We start from the raw sequence: 24,227 nt of genomic DNA, 5'->3' as shown, positions 1-24,227 counted from the left end.
TCCTCCCCCTTGTCCTGGCCTGAACCATCCAGCAACAACGAAGCCCGCCCCGCGCCACCTTGTCCTTCTCTGACGTAATCGCCGTGCGCCAGCGGAGAGGTGGGGACTGTTGCCTGGTTACGCCTATCATTCTCGTGCGCCGCCGGCCTCTTCCCCTCTCTCCTCCCGAACCAATCGCTCTGTGTGAGACACAGAAAACAAGCGGATCCGAGGCGCAAGCTGCAGCCCGGACCGGCCTCCCCAGCGCCCCCTCCCGCCATAGCCATAGGGCTCCGGCTGAGGAGGTAACGGGTACCCACGCGTGGCGGCTGCCGCCCGGCTCTGCCTGCGGAGCGCCCTGCGCAGAGACTCACACATGCCTGAGACCAGAGTGGGAGCGGCGCTGAGCCCAGCCGCCTGGGTTCCCTGCGCTGCCTGGCTGGGGCCCTAGCAGCGCCCCGGCCGCTGGAGCCGGGTGCGGCGGCGCCCGGGTGTATGAGAGGAAGCGCGGAGCGGGGGCTGCGGCCCGAGCCACTCGCCTCCTCTCCCGGACGGCGGCAGCCGAGAGACCGGCCCGGGGGGAAGCGAGGGGGCAGCGAGGAGGCGGCGGCGGCTCCATGTAAAGAGACCCGGACACGCACGTGAACTGCCGAGCAGCCCCCCCGGAGCCGGGAGGCAGCGAGAGACTCGGGGACCCGGCAGCCGAGGGGGCTGACCCGTCTGTCACTAAACTTTCTCGGACACGCGAGGTATCTCGGGACCTGGCGTCCAACTTGCTGTGAAGTCCTAGAGCCCCCGCAGGGAAGCGGATCCCCGTGTCCCCGGCGCAAGGGTGAGCTTTAGTTGCCCCCTGTATCACCGATAGCCTGTCTGCTGCAGCCAGAGAGCCAAAGGAGGGAAACTTAACCCGCCGCTGTTGCTGTTCCTAAGGTGAGTGAGGGTTGAGGGGGTCGGGAGGAGGGTCTAGTTCTGCTGGTCTGTGCTCCGCGCCGCTGATGACTTTCCAGGTGAAACACGTGGATGCAAAGACCCACAACCCCCATGAGCATGGGCTGGGGACTAAGTGGGAGCATGCGGCTCAGTCCCTCCCTGCGGGGCGGGGGCGCACCGTCATCGCAGCAGCCCCGCCCGAGGTATTCCCTGTTTCACATGCGCCTCACGTTGCCAGGAGCTTTGCACGGTCTGCTGAGCTAAGTGTCCCTCTCGAGAATGCAGCTCTTCCTGCGTCTGCGAGAGAGACACACTGTAGGGAAATCCTTAAGTTAAATCAGTTCCTATTCTGCCACTTTTCACCTTGAGACTTAGGCGGTCTCGGCTTTGTAAAGAGTTACTACGGTGAGAAGGGCTGATAGCATCCAATCAAAAAACGAGTTTGGGAATTAGTTCCCCCTTTGAAACTTGTACGTCTCGCTTTGTACTTGCTGCAGCAAGGAACAGCAGAGAATGATACTGAAGTCTTGAACAAAGACCACGTTTTTTTAAGCAACTTTGAACCTCCTTCCATTCACTATTGTTTTATGTAAAATCTTACGAGCTTAACAGAACTGTGCTTGTGCTTTATCAGCATGTATTGTATACCAGAACTGAAAAATACTAGTATCTGTAAAAGCCACAATATTTTAGTGGAGGGATTTTCAAACTCTTATAGGATGGGATTCATCTTAATAGCAAGATTGTGGATTCCTGTCTATGCACAGTTGCATAACATCCCTCTGGAAACTGTAATTGCTTCTATGAAAAAGTAATATTAGGCAAGCACTTAATGCATTTTAGCTGGATTTTAATACAGTTCAGCAGTTGGAAATGAGAAGGAAGAGCCAGCACCGTGTGTCTAATCATCTCTCCACACAATACCATCAAGTGCTCCATGGGTCTCAGTTTGGAAATCCTATGCTGGGTATTGAGCCTTCGTATACAGGATGTTTTTATATTGCTACCATACAAGTTATTGAAAAAAGGATCTGGCTGCTTGAGTAGCATATCTTCAGCCTCATTTACCAGAAGTTCGAGTTGCTGCTGAAGTAAATAAAAAACATTTTATCCCACCATACAGGCTTTGAAAAATGGAAATTACTCTACATTCTGCCTTATGGAGAGCTACATACTGTACATATGAATTTGGTTTGTCTAAATTGGTCTTACAAATAGACTATATGCAAACCAAGAACATATGTAACTACTGTTGGAATGGTATTTCAGATCTAGTTTCAGAATTAATAACATTGGGATAACACTGGTGTCTGCAACTGTTTATACGGTATTTTTCCTAGCTGTCTTTCTGAAGGAGAAAAAGGAGAACCTTTATGTTTAACTGACACTTTTAACTGAATGGAGATTAAACAGGTTGCCCAACTTTATCTAGATTTATTTTTAGAGAGTGTTATTGACTTCTCTCCTACATTTCCTTCCAATCAGCTTTTACTTTCTTCTCTTTCAATCCTACATTGCAGCAGCTGACCTTCCATCAGAGAGGAATGTATAGAATTCCCTCTGGATCTACTAAATAGTGCCCTTTTGGAGTGTTAATATAAATTGTCATGCTTTTCGTCTAAAAACTTTATATTTCTAATATCACTGTCAGATAGGATTACTTCAACTGAAAAATTAGAGGAAAAAAACCACCTTGATCTGTTTTTTTTCTATTTGTTTGCTCTAAGCATTTGACTGCACTACATGTATACCTACTGTACTTGTATAAAGAACAGGAGTACTTGTTAGTCTCTAAGGCACCTTAGAGACTAACAAATTTATTTATTACTCTTGTTCTTTTTGCGGATACAGACTAACACGGCTGCTACTCTTTACTCGTGTAATCAGTTTCTCCAGTTGTTTAAGGGTCTTTCACCAGGAAGAGAGAGACTTTAAAAAGTGATTGTAAAACCTAAAAAATTGCTGGGGTACTTGAAGAATACTAGAAATTTCTTAACTCCTTTTTTTGAGACAAAGTCACCTTGAGGTGCGCAATACTTTCTTAAACAACAGGAGCATGGATACAACACTTACTGAATTAAGGACACTGAAGAATTGAGTGATGCCTCAACAACACTTCCAGCTTCTGCTGACTTACAGGGCCAAGGTAACAGAAGTTGAATGAGTTTCCTTGAGTGTAGAGGATTAGTGGGATAGTCAGTCTTCCCATATTTAATTTATACATGTACTTAAAGCAACATGATTTAGTTCAATCTGACAATAACATTTCAACTTCCTTTGAGATAAAGCTGTGTCAATATCCGGAATCCAAATTAAGTTTAACTTCCTCTCTTTCATTATTATCTCTTTATATCACCTGTTTGCAATGGTCAGATTGTTGACTGTTTTTTTTTTTTTTTTAAATTGCACTCATATTCTGCATGGTCCATCTTGATTCTGTGAAATCATTATTAATAAAATTTATTTATTTATTTATTTTACAAAACTGAAAATGACTTGCATTTTTAGCTTCTTCAGCTGTCTTAACTTTTTAATTCCTCCCTACTGTGTACCCACTGCTTTCTGATAGTCTTGGTATTGTGCTGGCTTTCTCTCTTTTGAAATTAAATTTTAAACCTATTAGAAAAAGGAGAGCGTTAGAGGGCCCGTTGTAGGTCTGTCAACTTCAACAATGTCTTCAATTTTTTTGGTTGGCTTTTTAAAAAAAGAAAAAAGTTTATAACAACACAAGAAGGACCGTGACTCAGGGTACTCCAATCCTGAATTTAATCTAATATTTGGGCACACTGACTGTTACTCTTCAGAACATATATCCAGTAACTGAATTTATGTATGTAGTACTTGAATATCTGAAATCAACATGAAGTCTTCGAAGATACCTGAACATCTATAACACTTTTGTGTCAGCGTATGCACAACTTCATTTTAGAGAAGGAGGAGACAGTTCAATTGATGGTGGTAGTGTCTAACAGAGCAAACGTTACATTTTAATTCCATTTCCAGTAAATAAACTAATTACATGCTGGGGTGCATTGTTTTAATGTGTTTAGTAAATTCATGAAAGATGATGGAACCACCTGGATTGAAATCTCCTATTTATTCACAAAACAGATATATTGTGAGCAGTGGCAGTGCAAACTTCTACTTACTGTCTTGGCCTCACTTCTGATTTCTCTACTTTTTTGGTTCCAAGTCTCTCTGCGACTGCCACAAAGTGTGCCAATTATGATAGATATTTTTGAGATCGACCTGTGGGACTCTTTGCCAGAGGATGTTGTGAAGGCCAAGACTATAGCAGGGTTCAAAAAAGAACTAGATAAATTCATGGAGGATAGCTCCATCAATGGCTATTAGCCAGGATGATCAGGGATGGTGTTCCTAGCCTCTGCTTGTCAGAAGCTGAGAATGGGTAATAGGGAATGGATCACTTGATGATTACCTGTTCTGTTCATTCCTTCTGGGCCACTATCAAAAGACAGAATACTGGGCTAGATGGACCTTTGGTCTCACCCAATATGGCCGTTCTTATGAGATGTGATTACCTATTTGGTATTCTTAGTCCAGTTCCTAGGGACCAAATTTTCATTTTACATAAGTCAGCAAGTTTAAGGTACTACATATCTGTCACAAAGCAGCTCTTGTCTCTTAGCTTTAGCTCCATGTGCAGATCTTGATGGATCTGCAAATAAATGTAGCAGCAGGCAGAAAATTCATTACCCACATCAAAAATAAACAGTTCCTTCTTTAGAAGGTTTTCTGCCCAGGTGTCAGGATGGAAAATTATGGCCTTACTGGCATAAATATATGATTGGAAGGCACTTGAGATGGATTGGGGGGTGGGGGGAGAATCCTCTCTTGAATTATAAAATGGTCTGGGGGAAAATGTGGAGGTTTTTAAGAGCAAGTTAGACAAACGCCTGTCAGGGGTAGTCTAGATCGGTGGTTCTCAACGTATTTGCCATTGTGGGCCGCATTCAACACTACCTGTATGGCTCTGAGGATGTCACATGGGTAGCAGTTCTGTGCTTGATTGGGCCGCAGGTTGAGAACCAGTGGTCTAGATAATAATACTTATTCCTGTCTTGAGTGCAGGGGACTGGACTAGAATACCTTTCAAGGTCTCTTCCAGTCTTACAATTCTATGATTTAATTTCGGTCAGCATAGTAACTGTGTTCTTCCTCTATTGTTGTTCTTAGATTGAAACAGCAGGTTTTAAACAGCTTAGCCAACATAATTATGATCTAGAAATATGTAAGGTGAGGAGGGGACAGATGTGTGTAATAGAGGAGCGACAGGAGCTGGGAGTTCTGGTGCCGCAGATCGGGACGGAGGGCAGCATCACCGTCAGCCCCGGAGCCAGAGGCGTGCTGGAGAGGTCCCTGAAGGCCGCCGTCCACGCGCTCTACGTGGACACCCTGAGGAAAAAACCCGACCAGGGCAAGGCCTTCGAGGTGACCAGCAAGTGGGACTCCAGCAACCACTTCCTCCCCGCGGGCAGCTTCACCCGCTTCGCCGACTGGCGCTTCATACACCGCGCCCGGCTGAACTGCGTCCCGCTCAACGGAGCCGTCCGCCACGGGAACCGGGACAAGCGCTGCAGGAAGTGCGGGTACACCCTGGAGACCCTGCCCCACGTCCTGTGCAGCTGCAAACCCCACGCCAGAGCCTGGCAGCTGCGCCACAACGCCGTCCAGGACCGCCTAGCGAAGGCCATCGCCCCACACCTCGGTGAGATCGCGGTCAACCGCACCATCCCCGGCACCGACAGCCCGCTGCGCCCAGACATCGTCGTCACGGACGAGGAGCGGAAAAAGATCATCCTCGTCGACGTGACCATCCCGTTCGAGAACAGGACCCCGGCGTTCCGCGAAGCCCGAGCCCGCAAACTCGAGAAATACGCCCCCTTGACTGACACCCTGCGGGCGAAGGGCTACGAGGTCTACACCGACGCTCTGATCGTCGGGGCGCTGGGCGCCTGGGACCCCTGGAACGAACGTGTGCTCAGGGCCTGTGGGGTGGGCCGTCGCTATGCGCGACTCATGAGACGCCTGATGGTCTCGGACACTATCCGGTGGTCTAGAGACATTTACATCGAACACATCACCGGCCACCGCCAATACCAGGAGTGAGCCGATGTGGCTCCACGCACCCACGGGGGGGAGGGGGAAACCCTTACAACCCCCCTACCAAACCATATCCCCTGAGTCCTGAACTTACCAATCTGGATCCCACCACGTGAGGGTCACCCTGTCCCCATTACCCGGCCCGCTTACTCATACCCACGACTGTGTGTAGCCCACTCTATGAGCGATGTACCCTCACTGCCCCCCTACTATATCTTGACCCCAACCACCGTACACCCCGCATTGGGGACATTACAGGCTGTGTGTACTATATGCTGAACCGTAACCAGTTGCCAGCGTCCCCCCATGCTCTGTATGTTTCCCCCGATGACCAACGACTGACACATCAAACCCTTTGTATCACCTTTCTTTAATATTTTCTAATAAACATTTAAACTTATTTATATAACGTGCCCAAAGGAAGTTAAAAGAACACTTTTAGGGTTGCAAAGTTAAGCACTCAGAAGATAGGAAATGCTAGAATTAAGGTTTCTGTACAACCTTAATTTTGCCTAGCTCCCGGCTTCAGTCTCTGCCCCAGTTCCAAGTTTGCTTGCCCAGCAATTCCCTTTCCTCTATTCCAACTCTCATTTCCCTTTCCCTCCAGCTGCCTCCTCTTTACCCGCCCCTCCCCCAACTCTTGTTCCAATCTACTTATCCAACCTCCTTTCCTCCTGCAAGTCTGGCTCTTGTCCCCATAGCATTTGAATCAGATCGCTTTCTCCTCTACTCTGCTAGGAACCAGTAGGGGAGTCAATCTCCTTGCTCTCTGAGTTCAGGTACCCATACCTGCCCAGCACAGCTTGTAGCAGCCTGTAGCTGCAGTTGTAGATAAAGTCTTGAAGCATGCCTATTGCAGACAGAATTCTCTGAGATTTGTCTTTTTAAGCTCTATCAAGTCTCTGCTGAGCATGTGCAAACTGATTTTTTTTTTTTTTTCCAAAGGTTTAAAACATGGTCAAATTTGGGCACATTTTTTTTAGGGATGACAAATGGCACATCCCTGACACAAAGGCCACATTTCTGCCAAATATCAAGTCCCTGCTCCAAAGCATGAGGTATTAGAGCTTTTCAGCGAAAAGGTCACTAGAATTTTATAACACGAACAAACAATGTTTTTTCCCAGCCTTGCTTTTGGGAATGGCTTAACCATTTTGGCTGAAATTTTCCAAGGAAATTCAGTGAGGCAGATGCCCAGCATGGAAAATTTCAGCCCAAATAGCAAAGTTATAAGCAGCTAAAACCAATGTCTTATGGTGGGAAGTGTTGGCAACTTTTGTAATAGGCAGTGTTCTAGCTATAGTTACATGAAACTCCCCAAATCCTACACTGAAATAACATAAAGATTGCAAAATCAACCCCTCATAGACATTGCCTATTTTCATTCAGTGCACAAGGTGGATGTCGCTCACTGAATTCAGCGTCGTCTTGTCCTTGTCATCTTATGTGCATGGCTCCAGGCCTTATTTACTGCACACTATCCAGACCCTGCTCTGAATACTGAAATTAATAATTTTCCTGGGCTTTTCTATAATGCTTATTGCCACAGTGTCAATGTCCTTTTTACAAACATTTAAAGAATTTGTGTTCAAAATATCCCTGTTTGGCAAGGTGCTGCTAATGCTGTTTTTATTATGATAGAATCTAGGAACTAACCAATAACAGGCACATCAAGACCCCATTATGCTAGGTACAATACAAACATAGAGTAGGAGACAGTCCGTGCCCCAAAGAATTTACAATATGAGGAGACAAAGACAGTCAAAAGTTAAGAAAAAGGGATATAATGCACAAGCAGAATAAGCACTGTGATGGTGTGCAAATGGCCTGTTTTTGTTTTTTTTTAAAACTTCTTGGAGTTTTGTTGGGGTAGTCTTTGATAAGATCAAAGAAGAGAGGATATAGAAGCAAGTGCAGCAAGGGATGGAAAAGGGAAGGAAGCATGGAATGAAGCAGTTAGCTCCAACCCACTTCTTCACCATCAGGACAGAGGAGAAGATATTCAAAGTCAAAACTAGAAAGCAACCTGGCAGCGTGCTGCTAGGCTACTTAAGTATCTAATCCTGCTGGTTTGAGATTCTCTGGGTTCTGGAGCTGGCTTCTTGATAGAATTTCCCCCCCCTAAGTTCTTGTGTCTCTGGGGGAGAGAGATGTGCTACACAGCTTGTAGTATTCCCAGAGATGTTCCATGGAAAAAGTAGTATGTGATCATCTGATCATCATTTGCCACAGAAAAATGCAGAATTTGCATTTTTGCAGAGAACATTTTTTAACATGTTGTGAAAAAACAGTTAATATGTTTTTATTAACTAAATTTTGCCGAAAGTTAGGATAACCATATTTCCCAAAGTGAAAATAGGACGTCGCGTGGGGTTAGCCCAAGCCCCAGTGCCTGGCATCTCCACTCGCTGCTTTGAACATTCCTCTGCACTGCCAAGAGGGGGCATACCCAATATATTTTTTGCAAAACTGGGCATTTGTCCCCTTTGCTTTTGCCAGCTGATCATAAGAACATCCAGGATAGGAATTAAAAAGGGGACTACTCTCACCAAAATGGGATGTATGTCACCCTAGTTCAACTGATATTTAATTGTAGAAAAACATTGATTTTTGTGGATTTTTTTTTGTGGATAATTTTGTTTATCATGGAAAACTAGGATCCCTGGTGATCATGTAATTAGATTATATCATAATGCATATGCACAAGGGGGCCGAAGTAAGATTACACACGTAGCCTAAATTTTGATATTTCCTAGCCTTTGAGTGTTGGACTTCTCATCTTTAATGTTCATGTAATAGTTTTTTTCAAGTAATTTCCTAGCTGTTTTTTTTTAAAATGCAAAAATAAATTCAATCACGTAGAAGCATGTAGATCCTCCATGTTGGTCACCAGCAAGGTTGGAACATCTACATGCACAGCTAGAGCTAACAGTATAACTGTTACGAACAACCTCCATTCCCAAGGTGTTTGTAACTCTGAGATTCTACTGTAGATAAGTTCATGGAGGATAGGTCCATTTATGGCTATTTAACCAGAGTGGGCAGGGATGGTGTCCTTAGCCTCTGTTTGCCAGGAGTTGGGAATGGTCGACAGAGGATGGGTCACTTGATGATTACCTGTTCTGTTCATTCCCTTTGAACCACCAAGCATTGGCCACTGTGGGAAGACAGGATACTGGGCTAGTTGGACCTTTGGTTTGTCCCGGTTTGGCTGTTCTTACGTAGAATTCCCCAGTTCACTTTCAGGTTCTCAATGGTAGTATGCTATATTGGTTACAGATCCTTCTGCCCCTATTTCCTAACAGGTTCGAGGAAACTTGCTCCCTTCTTCCCCTCATACCTCTGCATTCAAGTCAAGCTGCTTCCTCCTCCTTGTTGCCTGGGTTTTAGGAGTGCCTAGTGACAGTGGTTGCCAATAGCTGGGAGGATCAATTGAGAGAAAAGCCCTGCTCAGTCTCTGTATGGAGCATGGTCACTGCAGATGAATTTTAGGAGAATTTACCAGTCATCTCTTACTTAGCATGTGTAAATGACAAATTTCAAAGGCCTATAACTATTGAATTTCAGTGGATTTTCACATGGACAGTAAATTGCATTTCTGTATCCCCAGGTTTGACTCTGCTGCCAAATTAAATCTGTGCTCCAAAGCAGGAAGGTAGCACGTCTGAAAAAAATGATTGCATGAGTTTTTGAAACATTGGTAAAACTGTATACTTTTCTGTAACTTTCTTCTGAGAAATTGCAGAACCATTTTTGCTGAAAGAGTAGAAGACAAACAAACAACCCCAAACAAATAATAGACACCTGGCATCGAACACTTTAATTTGAACAGTTAAAGTACTTTTAAGCAACTGAAAACAAGGTCTTATAATGAAAAGTTTTAGGCAATCTTAACTATACGCATTGTTGCCTGCTCTTGCCTATAATTACACAATCTTTTGTGTCTTTTGCACTTTTTGTGCACTTAAGGTCTTTTGGGGAATTTCTTAAGTCGATGACATGTCTGTGATTTGTATTTCTGATTTTGATGAGACTATATGCTTGAATGTTATGGTGTTGGTGGCCGTATAAGAATTTCAGTATACAAAAGGACCTAGAGAGAACTGTCTAAGCATTTGCAGAGGCTAAGGCAGAGATGGGCAAACTATGGCTCGTGGGCTACATCCAGTCTGTGGGACCATCCCGCCTGGCCCCTGAGCTTGCGGCCCTTCCTCCGCAGCCTCCCCTCCCCACAGCCACGCCGTCACGTGGGCGGCACTCTGGCCTGCCACTCCTGCTCGGCAGCACGAGTGGCGTGGCTGGCTCCGGCCCTGTGGTGGGGCTGCAAGTTCCTGCTGCTCTGAGCAGCATGGTAAGGGTGGTGGCAGTCAGGGAACAGGGAGCAGTGAGGGTTGGATAAGGAGTGGGGTCCTGGAGTAGGAGGTTAGGGGCAGGGAGTCCTGGGAGAGGGCAGTCAGGGGACAAGGAGCGGGGAGGTTGGATGGGTTGGGGATTCTGAGGGGGGCAGTCAGGGGGTGGGAAGTGGGAGGGAGGTGGATAGGGGGCAGGGGCCAGGCTGTTTGGGGAGGCACAACCTTCCCTACCCAGCCCTCCATACAGTTTCACAACGGTGATGTGGCCCTTCGGCCAAAAAGTTTACCCACCCTTGGGCTAAGGGCATAGAATAAATTATATTAATATATTTGTTCCAGATGCACAACATTTAAAAAACATAGTATAACAAATAGTTTGTCTAAATTCTCCATTTGTAAATGCTTTATAATTACTTTCTGTTGTATTGAAGGGGTACAGTCAATTTAAAAATTACACTTCTATATGGAAAGTATGAAACCTGATCTAACGCATATAGTTTAACTGTGAGCCCCTGCCAGGCCACATCATGGGAGAAGTCTTTCTGTGCTAGGAGTGAATTAATTGGGCTTCAAATCCTGGGTAGTGTGGGGAGGGGAGTGAAAATGGCGGTTAATGTCAATTTCATTTCCAGACCAGTGAAAATTTTGTGGGAGAAGAAGAATGGAAGTGGGGAGAGAAACTAGGCATCTAAAAGTGGATGGGGACTTCATGGGGAGGTGATCTAAAAAATCATGGATAACACAATGGAATTAACTAATATGTAAAAAAAAGGGAGATGAAGAGGAGTAAACACATGGTGGGAGAGGGATAGGGACCACAGGACTTACATAATGGATCAAATCGGTGGTCTGTCTATTGCAGTATCCTGTCTGACAGTGCCAATGCCAACTGGAACCCTGTCTGGGGCAATTATTGGATAACCTGCCCCAGGTTAAGTTGGTAGTTAAAGGTTTGATTATGTCATGAAGCTTGAGGGTTTGTTATAGCAGGGGGCTAATTCCACTATAGTTAAGGGTGAGCATTGTTTTCTGTTTAAAGGTTGACTATTCTAAATGTTTTAAAATCTATACTTATTCAGATTGTCTTAAAACTAACTATTCATCATGGGAATGAGGGGTAGGGTTAGTGGCCCAAATCTGGGATCTTTTGAGAAAAGGATTCTCCAGTAGAATCCCTTTAAAAACAAACCCAAGTGTCTTACAAAATCACTTGATTCTTCTAATGGTTTTTGTGCATACTTAAAGTTCAAACTATGACATTAATCATCCCCCATCTGATATCAGTTGCTTGATGTTGCTCAGGTAATGCATGATGCCTGTTGCCCCACTGGGGAAGCAATACTGGAAAAGCTATGGACCATAGAGTTTAGGTCTCCAAAATGGCTTGTGCCAAAATTGTTGAGGCAAAGAGATGAAAGTTTACATGTTCTGTGCACCAAGGCAAGGACTCTATTGAAGTAAGAGAGATTCTAGGGAGACTGTTGTCACGGTGACTATGTGGCAAAGGCGCCGACTCCCTGGGTGCACCCACAGGGAAAAGAATGGTGGGTGCTGAGCACCCACTGGCAGCCCCCTATCAGTGCCTCCCTCCCACTGATAAGCACCTCCCCCTCCCTCCCAGTGCCTACCATCGGCTGTGGATAAGCTGTTGAGCAGCATCAGAAAGTGTGTGGGGGAGGAGCGATGGTGCAGCGTGCTCTGGATATGGGGTGGAACTGGGTGGGATGGGAAGAGGGGGGGCAGAGTGGTAGTGTGAAGAAGCAGGATGTGGTGGGGCATTGGGGGAAGGGATGGAGTGGGAGCGGGACTTGGGTGAAGCTGGGGGGCAGCAACCCCTGTCAGTTTAGAAAGTCGGTGCCTGTGCAGTGTATTGACATTAGTGAACTTGAGCTACATCATGCACTGAGTTTGAGCATTGCCTGTGGCAGCTTTCAGAGAATGTGTTTTGTGCATGATCCTCAATATCTGTCTGCATTATGCAGTTACTCTTTTTGGAAGGTTTGCCCCAAGACCAAAAATTCTAGTTTATGATCTAAAATCCACTCTGATTTTACTTTATAAGCATTGTCAAGGGGAAATTAGCATTGATTAAATAGAGCAGGGGTCGGCAGCCTTTCAGAAGTGATGCACCAAGTCTTCATTTATTCACTCTATTTTAAGGTTTTGCGTGCCAATAATACATTTTAACATTTTTAGATCTCTTTCTATAAGTCTGTAATATATAACTAAACTATTGTTGTCTGTAAAGTCAATAAGGTTTTTAAAATGTTTAAGAAACTTAATTTAAAATTAAATTAAAATGCAGAACCCCCCCAGACGGGTGGCCAGGACCTGGGCAATGTGAGTGCTGGTGAAAATCAGCTCACGTGCTGCCTTTGACATGCATGCCATAGGTTGCCTACCCCTGAAATAGAGTGTTTCCCTCTATGGTCCAGCAAGAGCATCTCAGCCTTCACATCTCTTGGGCAAAGTCCTGCATTTTTTCCCCTCCTGACCAGGGTGGATGGGGTTGTGGTACTTCCAAACTGCGCAACTCCCTGACTATACTGGGAGCTCCCCAGCAAAGTCAGGCTGCCTAAGCCTACCTGCTTTATTTTTCTCCTCAGAGACGGTAATCAGTGTAATTGCCCCAGTTAAGCTACCACATAGTTCTTTCCAAGCACGCACATTCTTAAGGAAAAGCATTACAGAGAAAACATATTAAAGACATTCTGATAAGCTTACGAGAGATCACACCCAACTCCAACAAGGACTTTTCCTGTAGTCATGGGTTCATCCTAGCTTCAGCTCAGAACAAGCATACTCTGTCTTAAGGAGCCTCACTGGGAAAAACTCTTTTGCTATGGATTGGGGCCACATTTGGACCAGCTTTCTTCTTTGCTGGATCAGAAAGAAAGCCTCGAGTCTATTTAAACTCAGGATATTCATCCAAAAGTATTTCCATTGAACCAGTATACAACCGTCTCGCCAGGTGATGATAGCTCTCTGGAGGTGTTACAACCTTAGTGAATGCCTAACCACTCTCTTCTCCTCTTAGTTCCTGGAGGGGCTGTAGTCCTGCTCTCCCATGGGAGTATATACACTTGTTCAAAAGGTTTGTCCAGAACATTGCAGAAAATTGCTATCTCTGCCACAGATGCCTCCAATTCACAGCCCTTTCTCTCAGGACAATGACCAGGAGCCAGAGCAATTTGGTGGGCTCTGCCTCTGAGAAGGGGTCTTACCCCTCTCCTTGCCTCCTTCCCACATATAAACTGGGATTTGAGAGTGGAGGGGAGCTGAGCTCCTCTTTCTAACACTCCATGTGAGCTGAGATTTGGAGGGGGGCCACTTCACACCTCTCTGATCTTTCTGTGCAGCAGATGATGTGTGGAGCCCTTTTTCCATATACATTAGGCCCTGATTTTGGGTAGGTACTCTGCATCTCCACTCTCTTGTCTTGCTCCTTCTTGTCTCTACTTGATGCATGCAGTTCTTACAGCCCCACCACTTTCCCACATTCTCATAGTCCCTCCAGGCTTATCAAGGGCATGGAGTGGTAGGGAATGCTCTGAGCAATGCATGTGTGGAGGGAATTTTGAAGGAGTTAGAGCAATGGTTGGAGCTGGGCTGTAATGGAGAATGTGAGGAGTTGGAGCTGAGAAGGGGAATTTGTGTGTGTACCTGTAGGGTTGGAACAGTGCAGGGAAGAGTGGGATGGAAAGGAGATTGTCAGGCATGCAGTAAGGGATGATGAGGGGCGGGAATTTTAGTTCTGTTCCCCAGAATCCCCCATCATCAATCCATCTGTCAGTCAATGGCCCCCATCACGTAGTATCCTGAGTGACTCACAATTTTTAATGTGTTTATTCTCACAATGCCCCCATGAGGTAGTATTGCTTCGGTTTTACTGAGGGGGCTCTGGGTCTGTACTTGGGTGGCTTGCCCATGCTACTGTGTCTACGCTGCTATTAATTTGAGCAAAGTTAGCGTGAATCTGTCTCCCTGGGCTGGGATGCATGCTTCCAGCTGTAATGTAACATACGCAGTGAGACTAAGACCTGCCCAGGGTCACACTGGAATTTTGTGGTGGACCAGGGATTTGAATTCAGGTCTTCCAAATCCCTGGTCCTAACCAGGGGACTATCCTTCCCATCATGCCCACTCTCAATGTCAGAAATGTCCCCTGTCTCCATGCTAGACCTTGTTTGTGCTGCTTCTCTCAGTTCTTCAACTTGTGATTCCCGTGCCAACACCTATGTCTGTGTTGGTAGGAGAGAGAATTGGGCAGTGCTGGACACAGACAGAGGTGGGAGATGATGCAGTAGGAGATGAAATCAACATGCTGCCAGAGAATTCAGGGGTTGAGGTGGCAGAGGAAGGAAAAGCTGTGCTGTGGTATGTAAGGATGCTGAGGAATTACTTTAAAACAACCTAAGGAAATTAAATGCCCGGAATTTAGATAACACAGAGTTAAGATTGCCCAGTAGTTCTTTATGCCCTTCCAGAATCTGGAGAGAGGCTAAACGTAAATCTCTGAAAACCAGGAAATGCAAAGTTAAGGTGGGGGTTCTACTGTAACGCAGCCTTATTGCAGTTGTCTTTGAGCAGTGCCCCAACATACCAATAACACAAGTACTCTAGCTCTCTATCCCCACAGATACTACAGAACACTTTAGGAACAGAGTACATGGTCATTATAGACTAAAGACAAATGTTTTTGCTAAGGCAAAACTTGGATTTAGGTCAAATCAGACATAGCAAACAGGAGCTACCTACACTCAAACACTGAACCTGCTGTACACAAACCACCCCACACTGCAAAATGTTACCACCCCTTCTTTCTTGCCCTGAGGATCCTGTCTGAAGTGTTGCATTCACTTGTCCCTCATTAAGCCCTGGAGGTGACTGTCAGGTATGCCACTGTGCAGAGGACCCTCCTTATTCATTATAGCTATAGCTATAGCTACAGCTAACAACCTGAACACAGCTGGAGTAAATGCAGATAAATGCTGAAATTCAACTCTGTAGAACACAATACAAACAGTGGCACCTTCTCTTAGTCCTTCCTTATATCTGCTTATGAATTTATATATTTTTTTTTTTTGAGGCCAGAGGGGACCATTAGAACAGATCATCTAGTCTGTCCTCCCATATAACACAGGCCAGAGGATTTCATCCTGTTACTTCTGTGTTGAGCCTAATAACTTGTTTGACTAAAGTATCTTCCAAAAAGACATCCCATTCTTGATATGAAGACTTAAAGAAATGCAGAATCCTCTACTTACCTTGATAGTTTAACCTTTGCATTCCCATTACATGGGGTCCCTGGTATATGTTTCCCCCTTATCCATCATTTTGCGTATCCTTTGCTCATCAGTAGGTGAATGTGTTCCGGTTCATGTTGGTTCCTATCTGTATATCTGTTACTTCATTTTTTGCGTCACTTTTCTGTGGGTGCTTAGCACCGACCGGCAGCCAGTGCCCTTCCTTCCTTCCTTCCTGTTGGCTGCTACCAGCTCCCTGGGGGCAGAGTTAAGGCTGTGTTATGGGGTTGATGTGTACCATAACTTTATATTCGCTGGTTTTCAGAGATTTAAGTTATGAATTCTCCATGTTCTGGAAGGGCATAAGGGACCACTGGGCAACTTAACTGCGTTAATGAAGTTTTTGGGTGCTTAATATTCCTTCAGAAGTACTCTTAGTATTTTTTTTGTGTAAAAAAAAAACAAAAAAAAAAAAAAAAAAAAACCCACAAAAACAAAAGTTACAACTCTAGGTATTCTTGCTAGTTTATAAGTGGGTAATCCTTTTTTTAAATCTTGAACTCTTAGCCTCGATATATTATGACAGTGAATTCCACAGTTCTGTGTTGCATGGAACAATAATTTCCTTTTCAGTCTTGAATTTGCCACCTTTCAGTGTCACTGAATGTTCCCTTGTGTTTGTAATATTACTCAGGATAAATAGAGGTTCTCAATCTACTTTCTCTATAACATTAATTATTTTGTATACTTCTGTCATGTCTCCTCTGCAATGTTAACAAATCTATTCATTTTCAATATCACTTTATATGAGACCTTGTATTAAATTAATATTAAAATTGTGCCATCATGAGAATTTTACCATTCTTTTTTTTCTGATTCTTAATCATTTTCTGATTCACACGTCTAATAATTGTTGTCACTTGTCTATTTTTGAGAGATCCTTTTTTGAGATGGGTTGATAAGAACTGAAAGCAGGATTCCAGATGAAGACTTTACCATTGTTTGTATGATGGCATTGTAATACTGTTCTCCATCCCATGCTTGTGCATCCTAAGGGTTTTATTTATTTTTTTTTTTTATTTTATTTTGGCCACTGTTGCACACTGAGCAAAGTCTCCATTGAGCAGTCTGATCTCTTTTCTGAGTTGATATAGTTAATTTAGAATCCTGAAAATTGCATAAGTAGTTCAAATCATTATTTTCAGTTTGCAGTACCTCGTGAATATTGACTTTCATCTGCCATTATTTTGTCCATTAGTTTTGCTTGGTTAGATCTGTCTGAAGTTTCTTCCTCACAGTCTTCTCTCATCTTGACTAATGCCTGGTATACCTCTAAAACTTAGGTCGTCCTAGTTATGTTGCTCAGGGTTGTGAAATATTTCATGCCCTGAGTGCTCTACTTAGGTCGAACTAACTCTTGGTGTAGGTGCAGCTAGGTTGATGAAAGGATTCTTTGATTGACTTAACTACCATCTCCTGAAAAAACCCTTTCCGTTGTTGTACGAAGCATCTACGCTACAGTGGTGCTGCAGCGCCATGGCTGTACAGATGCCCCCTGCCTTACGCAGTCGTTCCATTCCGGAAAGCCTTGCATAACTCGAATTTTGTGTAAGTTGGAAATGTATATCCATAGGTTACACAAAAATGTCCAACTTGAAAATCCTATTGCTGGCTTATGGAACTTTTTCCATAAGTGCGAATTTGTGTAAGTCGGGTCTTGCGTAACTCGGGGAGTGTCTGTAGTGTGGACATAGCCTAGTCTAAATAACTTGTTGTTGATAAATTTTGCCATCACACGGATCACCTCTCCTTTTGGACCAATAAGACATACATTAAACAGTCCTGATATGGAACTTTGTGGCATCCTGCTGTTAATCCCCTTCCATGGTAAAAATTGACCATTTAGCCCTACTCTTTTTCTATCTCTTAGACAATTTCTGACCCACAGTACTTTGTGTCTCACATCAAGATTAATTTATTTGGAGACCTTTTGGAAGTCCAGACTGGAATAAGAAGAAAGGGTTGACAAGTTGTTTTGTTAATAATTAGTGAGGCATGATTTTCCTTTCCAGAAGCCATACTAGTTGGACTCTTTTATCATATGATCTTCTAGGTGTATATAATACTACCCTTAATTATTGTTTCAACCAGTTTGCTAATTACAGATGAAAGTTACTGGTCTGTAACTCCCTGGATCATCTCTATTGTCTCTTTTTAAATATCAATAGATACAACATTTGCTATACTCCTGAGCAATTGTTGTTATACCGAGAGGTGGAGATTAAAATACCTTCCATAAGATGAAAGCATTTTCTTTCATCTCCCCCGTTTGAGTAAGGAAATATTTCTCACCCTTGACAAAAATGACACAGAATTGCTATTTCTTAACCCACATCTGGTCTTTGCTTCTAAAATACAAAACTGCAAGCTTTGCAGATTCTTCAAATTGAGATTTAAAGGAACACTGCTAGCTCCATGGAGATGAGATCTATCTATATCTATCTATCCCTTTTTTTTTTTAATTGTAAACTTTCCTTATGTTGTAATTTACTGTTCGATTAAGATGTCCACATTGTGTTGAAAACCAATCTATTCTGGATATTGTCCTGCTCATGCAGAAGTGTGGGACAATAATAGAGCCCTCACTTTTGAATGACTTATTCCTTAATGGAACAATGCAGGCAGGATCATTGACAGAAGTAGGAGGGCAGGGTGTCTGGAGCCTGGAATTCTCCCAGTGGAAGCACATGGAGAAAAATAGGGACAGAGACTATTCTAAAAGGTGTGCTCTTTTCTGAGAAAAGGGACAAGATCACCGCCACATGCCAGAAGACCAGGTTAGGAGAGGGAGAAGGCAGAAAGTTCTGTCTACCATAAAAATGCTGATCAAACCTCATTCTCAGAATGGGTGATGTGTAGCTATCGGCTACTTTCAAGAGTAAAAAAGTGACTGTGGTTAAGAATTCATTGGCTAAGCCTGTGTTTCCTGCTTTTCTGCCATGTTGTCCCTGAAGTGTTTGCCTAGAAGTCAGAGCTCCCATAGGCCGAATGTGTCTAAGCACCTGGGGGCTTAGGAGAGCTGAGGCACTGGCTTCACGGTCTAAGGGAGCCAGACTGGGATCACATTGCTCAAAAAAAGTGTCAGACATGGGAACTGCACTTGGGAGACCCACAGCTAAGAGCCAGTCACTACCCTGGCTAAGGATTTGGGTCTCTTGCAACATGGCGACCACACAGAGGGAGGATAGGGCCAGGTTGTAACAAGTGGTTCTCAACTTCCCTCTTTTTGTGGTGGTAGTTAAAACAGCTTATTACTATGCACTGGAAGACAGGGTTCTCATTCTTGTATTTCCTTTATCTTGTTTCCCAGTACTGTTGCTGGCCTTCCTACTTTCCTTTTCTTGCCTTCACATCTTGTATGTGTGCATGGGCTTTTTTCCTGACCTTTTCTTCTGACCCCCAAAGACCACTACGATATGCTGCTTCTGTAGGTTATGCATGTCCATTGATGGCTTAATTGACTGGGTTGCATGTGCTTCCATGGCACTCAGCTGAGCCATAAAAGCTTGGATAGGAACTGCTGCCTTCAATCCAGAATACATGAGCTGATCCCATGTCTGTCTGTATTAAGGGCTGCATGCAGACAGGGGGAGAAGGTGGATAGCTTTCAAGGAGCCGCTCTCTATTTTTACTTGGAACTGTGAGAGCATATTTATGGTCAAAAGTGAGCTTTCCCTACCTCTGTGTCTTCTGCATTCTGATATCCCCAACAAAAGACCAGCCCCTTACGGTAGAGAAACACACAACTTACATGGCTAAAAGTGAAAATGAGAGAGAGAAGGTGGGAGGGTAATTTATTGGAACAACTTGTGCTTGTGAAAGTGCCAAGCTTTTGAGCTCCACAGAGCTCTTCTTCAGCTCACTCACCTTGTCTGTGTCATATGCTGGAACCAACACGACTACAACAACAATGCAAACATAAAAGTGAAAATGTTAAGATCATTTTGGCTTTCTCCTTAAATACTATTTACTGCTTGGACACGCACTTGCACAAGACTTCAGAACTTGTGTTGACTGTGCTGTTAGGTAAAGTCTAAATCCAAACATGCTTAAAAACAAAGATGCCCTACTAAGGATTTATTGTGCATCCAGCTCTAAAGCTAGAAAGCTTAAAAAATTCCCTAACAGCTCATAACTTGGGGCGGGGGACGGGACCAACCAAAAGTATTTTACTAACAGCATGGGTGTTAGAGCATATTGAACTCAGTAAAATGAGTTTTGCCCCTGAAAACTTTGCAAGCTGACTGACAAATACATGGGATCACAATCATTTATGCAGAGGTGAAGGAAGTATGTCAGTGGCGTGATCAACAATTGAAAAGGTAGTTAAAGAAGTTTTGAGGAGGGTGCCTTGCAAACTGGAAGTAGGAACATGATCAGAGTACAATGGGTACAGTGAAAGAAGGTATAAAGTTGGATGTGAGGTCACAGAACTACTATGTAGGTATGATAGGATAGCTAGGAGGAGATAAGAACAGAAATGTTGGCAGAGGGAGTTGTGTGAGGAAAAAGCTTGAACTCAATATAGGTAAAGGTTAGATAATAAGCCTGAAGGGTAACTCTGGGGGCACAGGAGAAGTGATTGAAGTGTTTTTTGAAAGAGGAAGATAGACTTAGGGTAAGTGAGAAGTAGGATGTCCATTGTGGCTTTAGTATCCCCTTTTGAGCTTATTAGATTTGCTCTTTTGGGGCTTGTTTGTTCATGAAAACACTTTACAACATTTTAAAAGAATACTTTCAAATAATCTTTACTTGTATCTTTAAATTTTTTTTTGTTGTTAAAAATAAAAGTAAATGTGACTTAAAGGTAAAATGTCTTTATTGCATTGTTGGTTTAAATTCTATGGCTTGTGTTAAATAGGAGGTTTGAGGCCAGACTAGATTATTTTAATGTTACCCTGTCCTTAATATCTCTTTTTGACTCTTTTGTAGCATGGAGACAATTTTTTTTTTTTTTTTTTTGCCATCTACTTCTCTCTGTCATTTGGACTTTCCTGGCCATATCTCTGCTTTCTTGGCATGTAACTCTTCACAGCTTTTGCTTTCAAAGTCACACTCAGGCCACAAACATTTTCTTTTCAGAAAGCTTGGGCAACTCAGGTGGTTCATAAATCCTCCAGCCTTTCAGGAAGGAGAGCCAGGACCATTCATGAAACTGGTGAGAGGAAAAAGTGGCAGCCTAGGACTGCTTTGGCAGCAGAATTTTATGGTACTTGCCAAGAGCAGCAGGTATAGTAAGGGTATGGCTACACTTGAAATTTCAAAGTGCTGCCATGGCAGTGCTGTGGGAGTGCTGCCGCGGCAGCACTTTGAAGTGTGAGTGTGGTTGGAGCGCCAGCGCTGGGAGAGAGCTCTCCCAGCGCTGCATGTAAACCACATCCTCTACGGGTGTAGCATGCAGTGCTGGGAGCCGCGCTCCCAGTGCTGCCGCACTGATTACACTGAGGCTTTACAGTGCTGCATCTTGCAGCACTCAGGGGGGTGTTTTTTCACACCCTTGAGCGCAAAAGTTGCAGAGCTGTAAAGTGCCAGTGTAGCCAGACCCTAAGAGGGGAACTTGCAAAAGACCCATGGATGTTTGGTTCAAGGGGGGAGAAGGGAGATCATGCTTGAAGACTGACTAGTATTCAGTTAAGGTCATGCTTGGGGAATGGTGATTTAGATTGAAGGTTGGGCTTTATAACATATGGTCACTGATGGATGGGTGGGAACTGTGGAATATTATGTGCAAAATCTTGGAAGGGGATTAGAGAAAAAACTTCTCTCCTTGTCATAGAAAATGGTAGCTTTCATGCTATAAGATTATAATCTATATCCATTGAGATCCATCACTTATCTCCCTCAAGTGTTTGAGCTAATGTTCTTTTCTAATATTAATCATACCTGAAACATTTAAACAGTCTTTGATATAAAAACGCTGGAATTTTCCTTAGTTGTGGAACAAATAGTTTCTTCTGGACTTACTGTACGGTAAGAGCTGTTGAATCATTGGCTATTTTAACCTAATACAGTCTTTGCTGGTCTGGAGATGGCAGCTTTTGTGTTATTGAAGCTGTTTTCAAGTCTGTTATGCTGGCATTGCATCATCAGTAATAATATTTAGCTCTTAATATTGCTTTTCGTTGATATATGTGACAGCTTCACAAAGGAGGGTGATACATATTGTCTCATTTCACATGTGAGGGAAGCTAAGCTAGGGTCAAAGAGGTGAAGTAACTTGTCTTGGGTCAGTTAGTAGGTCAGTTACAGAGCTGGGAACAGAACTTGAGTCTCCAGACTCTCATTCTAGTAACCTGTCTACTAGATTTGAGTTGCCTTCCATCAATAGGTATCTTTAAATAACTAAATTAGTTATAACTTCACTAGTTTAGAGCAGATTTTGGAAAGTACAGTTTGGTTGGACTACAGAATGATGCCAGGTTGTTTTTTTTATACAGTATAAATGTGAGATTTTAAAACTTACTAGTTTCAAAGTCACATTCACACTTTTAAATGCATTGGGAAAGTACTTATTCTTTGTCACTTTCTTGTTGTTTCATACTGCTCTGCTTAATTTTTTAATTTTGGTAAGGTGAACTATCCAAGAATTAGATTTCTACAGCACTGGTACATACCGGGTCAGAGATTCAGATTTTAGTAACTTTCACCATACCAAAAACAGTGAAAGAGAGTTGTGTGTTTGAAAGACCAGACAGAGAACTCATACAAATGTGTTCATGAACGGAATATTTCTTTGCAGAGGATTTGGGAATTGACAATAAAAACTCAGGAAATGAAAGTGAGGGGAGGGAAAGGAAGCTATTATAGAATGATTAAGGTTATTGACAACATGAGTTCCCCCACCACATGCGTGGCCATATCATTATTGATTACTCTTTTTCACAATGTGTGTACAGTGGATATAGATGATTTCTGCAGTTGAAAGATCACAACATAATATTTTTCAATCAGTGGAGCAATAGTAACAGTACAGCAGTATAGGTTACTTGGCTGAGGGTCTTATTGTATAGGTGTGATTTTAATCTGGTACCTGTTAGTTTCCCACACAGCCTAAAAATGACAGTTTTTATAAAGCCACTTCTCTGAAAGAATGTATACAAGAAACACATTCTGTATGCTAGATATTTAAAATTTTAAATTGGGTCCAGACCATGACCCCAGGCTAGTGCAGGGGTCTCAAACTCAAATGACCACAGGGGCCACATGAGGTATAGTGCATTGGCCCGAGGGCCACATCACTGACACCCCCACTCTCACTGCCCCTGGTCCTGCCCCGGCCCCACCCCTTCCCCAAAGTTCCCACCCCAATGCTGCCCCCTCCCTGTCGCCAGAGGGTGCAGGAGGGGTGCAGGGTGTGGCAGGGGCTCAGGACAGGGAGTTGGGGTGCAGGGTGCGGCAGGGGGCTCAGGGCAGGGAGTTGGTGTGTGGGGTCCAAGAGGGGTGAGGGATGTGGCAGGAGGTCAGGGTGCAGGGTGCAGCAGTTGGCACAGGGCAGGGAGTGCAGGAGGGGTGCGGCAGGGAGTTGGGTGCAGGAGGGATGCAGGGTGCAGCAGGGGGCTCAGGGCAGGGAGTTGGGGTGCAGGAGAGGTGCGGGGTGCGAGCTCTGGCCTGGTGCCGCTTACCTAGAGTGGCTCTGGGGTGGCAACGGCGCGCATTGGGGCCAGGGCAGGCTCCTGGCCCCGCGCTGTGCCTCTCCGCTCCAGGAAGCAGCTGGAACCACAGCCCCTGGAGGAGTGGGGGTGGACACAGGGCTCTGCTGCTGCTCCTCTAGGTACCTCCCACGAAGCTCCCATTGGCTGCGGTTGCCTGTTCCTGGCCAATGGGAGCTGCAGGGGGCGGTGCCTTGAAGTGAGGCAACGCAGGAGCCCTCTGCTTCCTCCCTCCGGCCCAAAGGGACATGCTGCCAGCTGCTTAAGGGAGCGGTGCGGGGCTTGTGGTGCCACAGGGGGCAGTCCCGTGGGACGGATTCGGCCCATGGGCTTTAGTTTGCCCATCCCTGGCCTGGAGGTAGGTTGGGGGGGGGGGAGGCGGCCCATGGGCCACATGTTTGAGATCCCTGGGCTAGTGGAACTGACTTGTTCTTGAAAGTTGGAATGAGTAGGTAGTATCTGTAGAAGTTCTGATTGTGCAAGAAGACTTCACTATATTACTTTGGAACTCTTGCTCCAGCATTGTAGTGTCAGATTACAAGGATCAGAGTACTGCTCAGTATGGAAAATATGGTCATTGGCCTGTAGAAGTTGGCTATCCTGGATAGTTATTGGTGATTGAGCACACAGTTTAGGGTTGGGATTAGAGGTGGTTGTGGCTTGAGGTTAAATTGAGTCTGAATGCAGTCTAATCAAAAGAAACCTGCAAAGGTGTTCTTGGCTTTGCCAGTGCTTCCCTTCCTTCCTAGTCTGCTGCTTGTATATACTACTGTTCTTAGGTAATCCGCCTCAACCTCAGTGGCTTCTTGGATCCAAATGTAATGGGTTTATGGGCCTCCTCCTATTTTAGGAATTGGATCTGTGGATCCTTCCTTAATTCACTTCAG

General features: G+C 44.4%; 1 protein-coding gene across 2 annotated transcripts in view; it reads left to right on the top strand.

The window, feature by feature from the left end:
* The first annotated feature begins 466 nt into the window (after nucleotides 1–466).
* FBXW7 (F-box and WD repeat domain containing 7) overlaps nucleotides 467–24,227 on the top strand; it is a 278,287-nt gene continuing 254,526 nt past the window's right edge. Inside the window, exons 1-3 of one of the 2 annotated variants that reach the window (XM_075066325.1) lie at nucleotides 467–913; nucleotides 17,139–17,239; nucleotides 20,820–20,920. The gene's annotated coding sequence lies outside the window, so the exon portion shown is untranslated. The remainder of the gene's footprint in view (nucleotides 914–17,138; nucleotides 17,240–20,819; nucleotides 20,921–24,227) is intronic. The other variant, XM_032771269.2, reaches the window with a different exon arrangement.

Source organism: Chelonoidis abingdonii, chromosome 5, assembly GCF_003597395.2.
Source record: "Chelonoidis abingdonii isolate Lonesome George chromosome 5, CheloAbing_2.0, whole genome shotgun sequence".
Lineage (NCBI taxonomy): Eukaryota > Metazoa > Chordata > Testudines > Testudinidae > Chelonoidis > Chelonoidis abingdonii.
The sequence above is the reverse complement of the archived record's forward strand: the minus strand, read 5'-3'. Positions and strand labels throughout refer to the sequence as shown.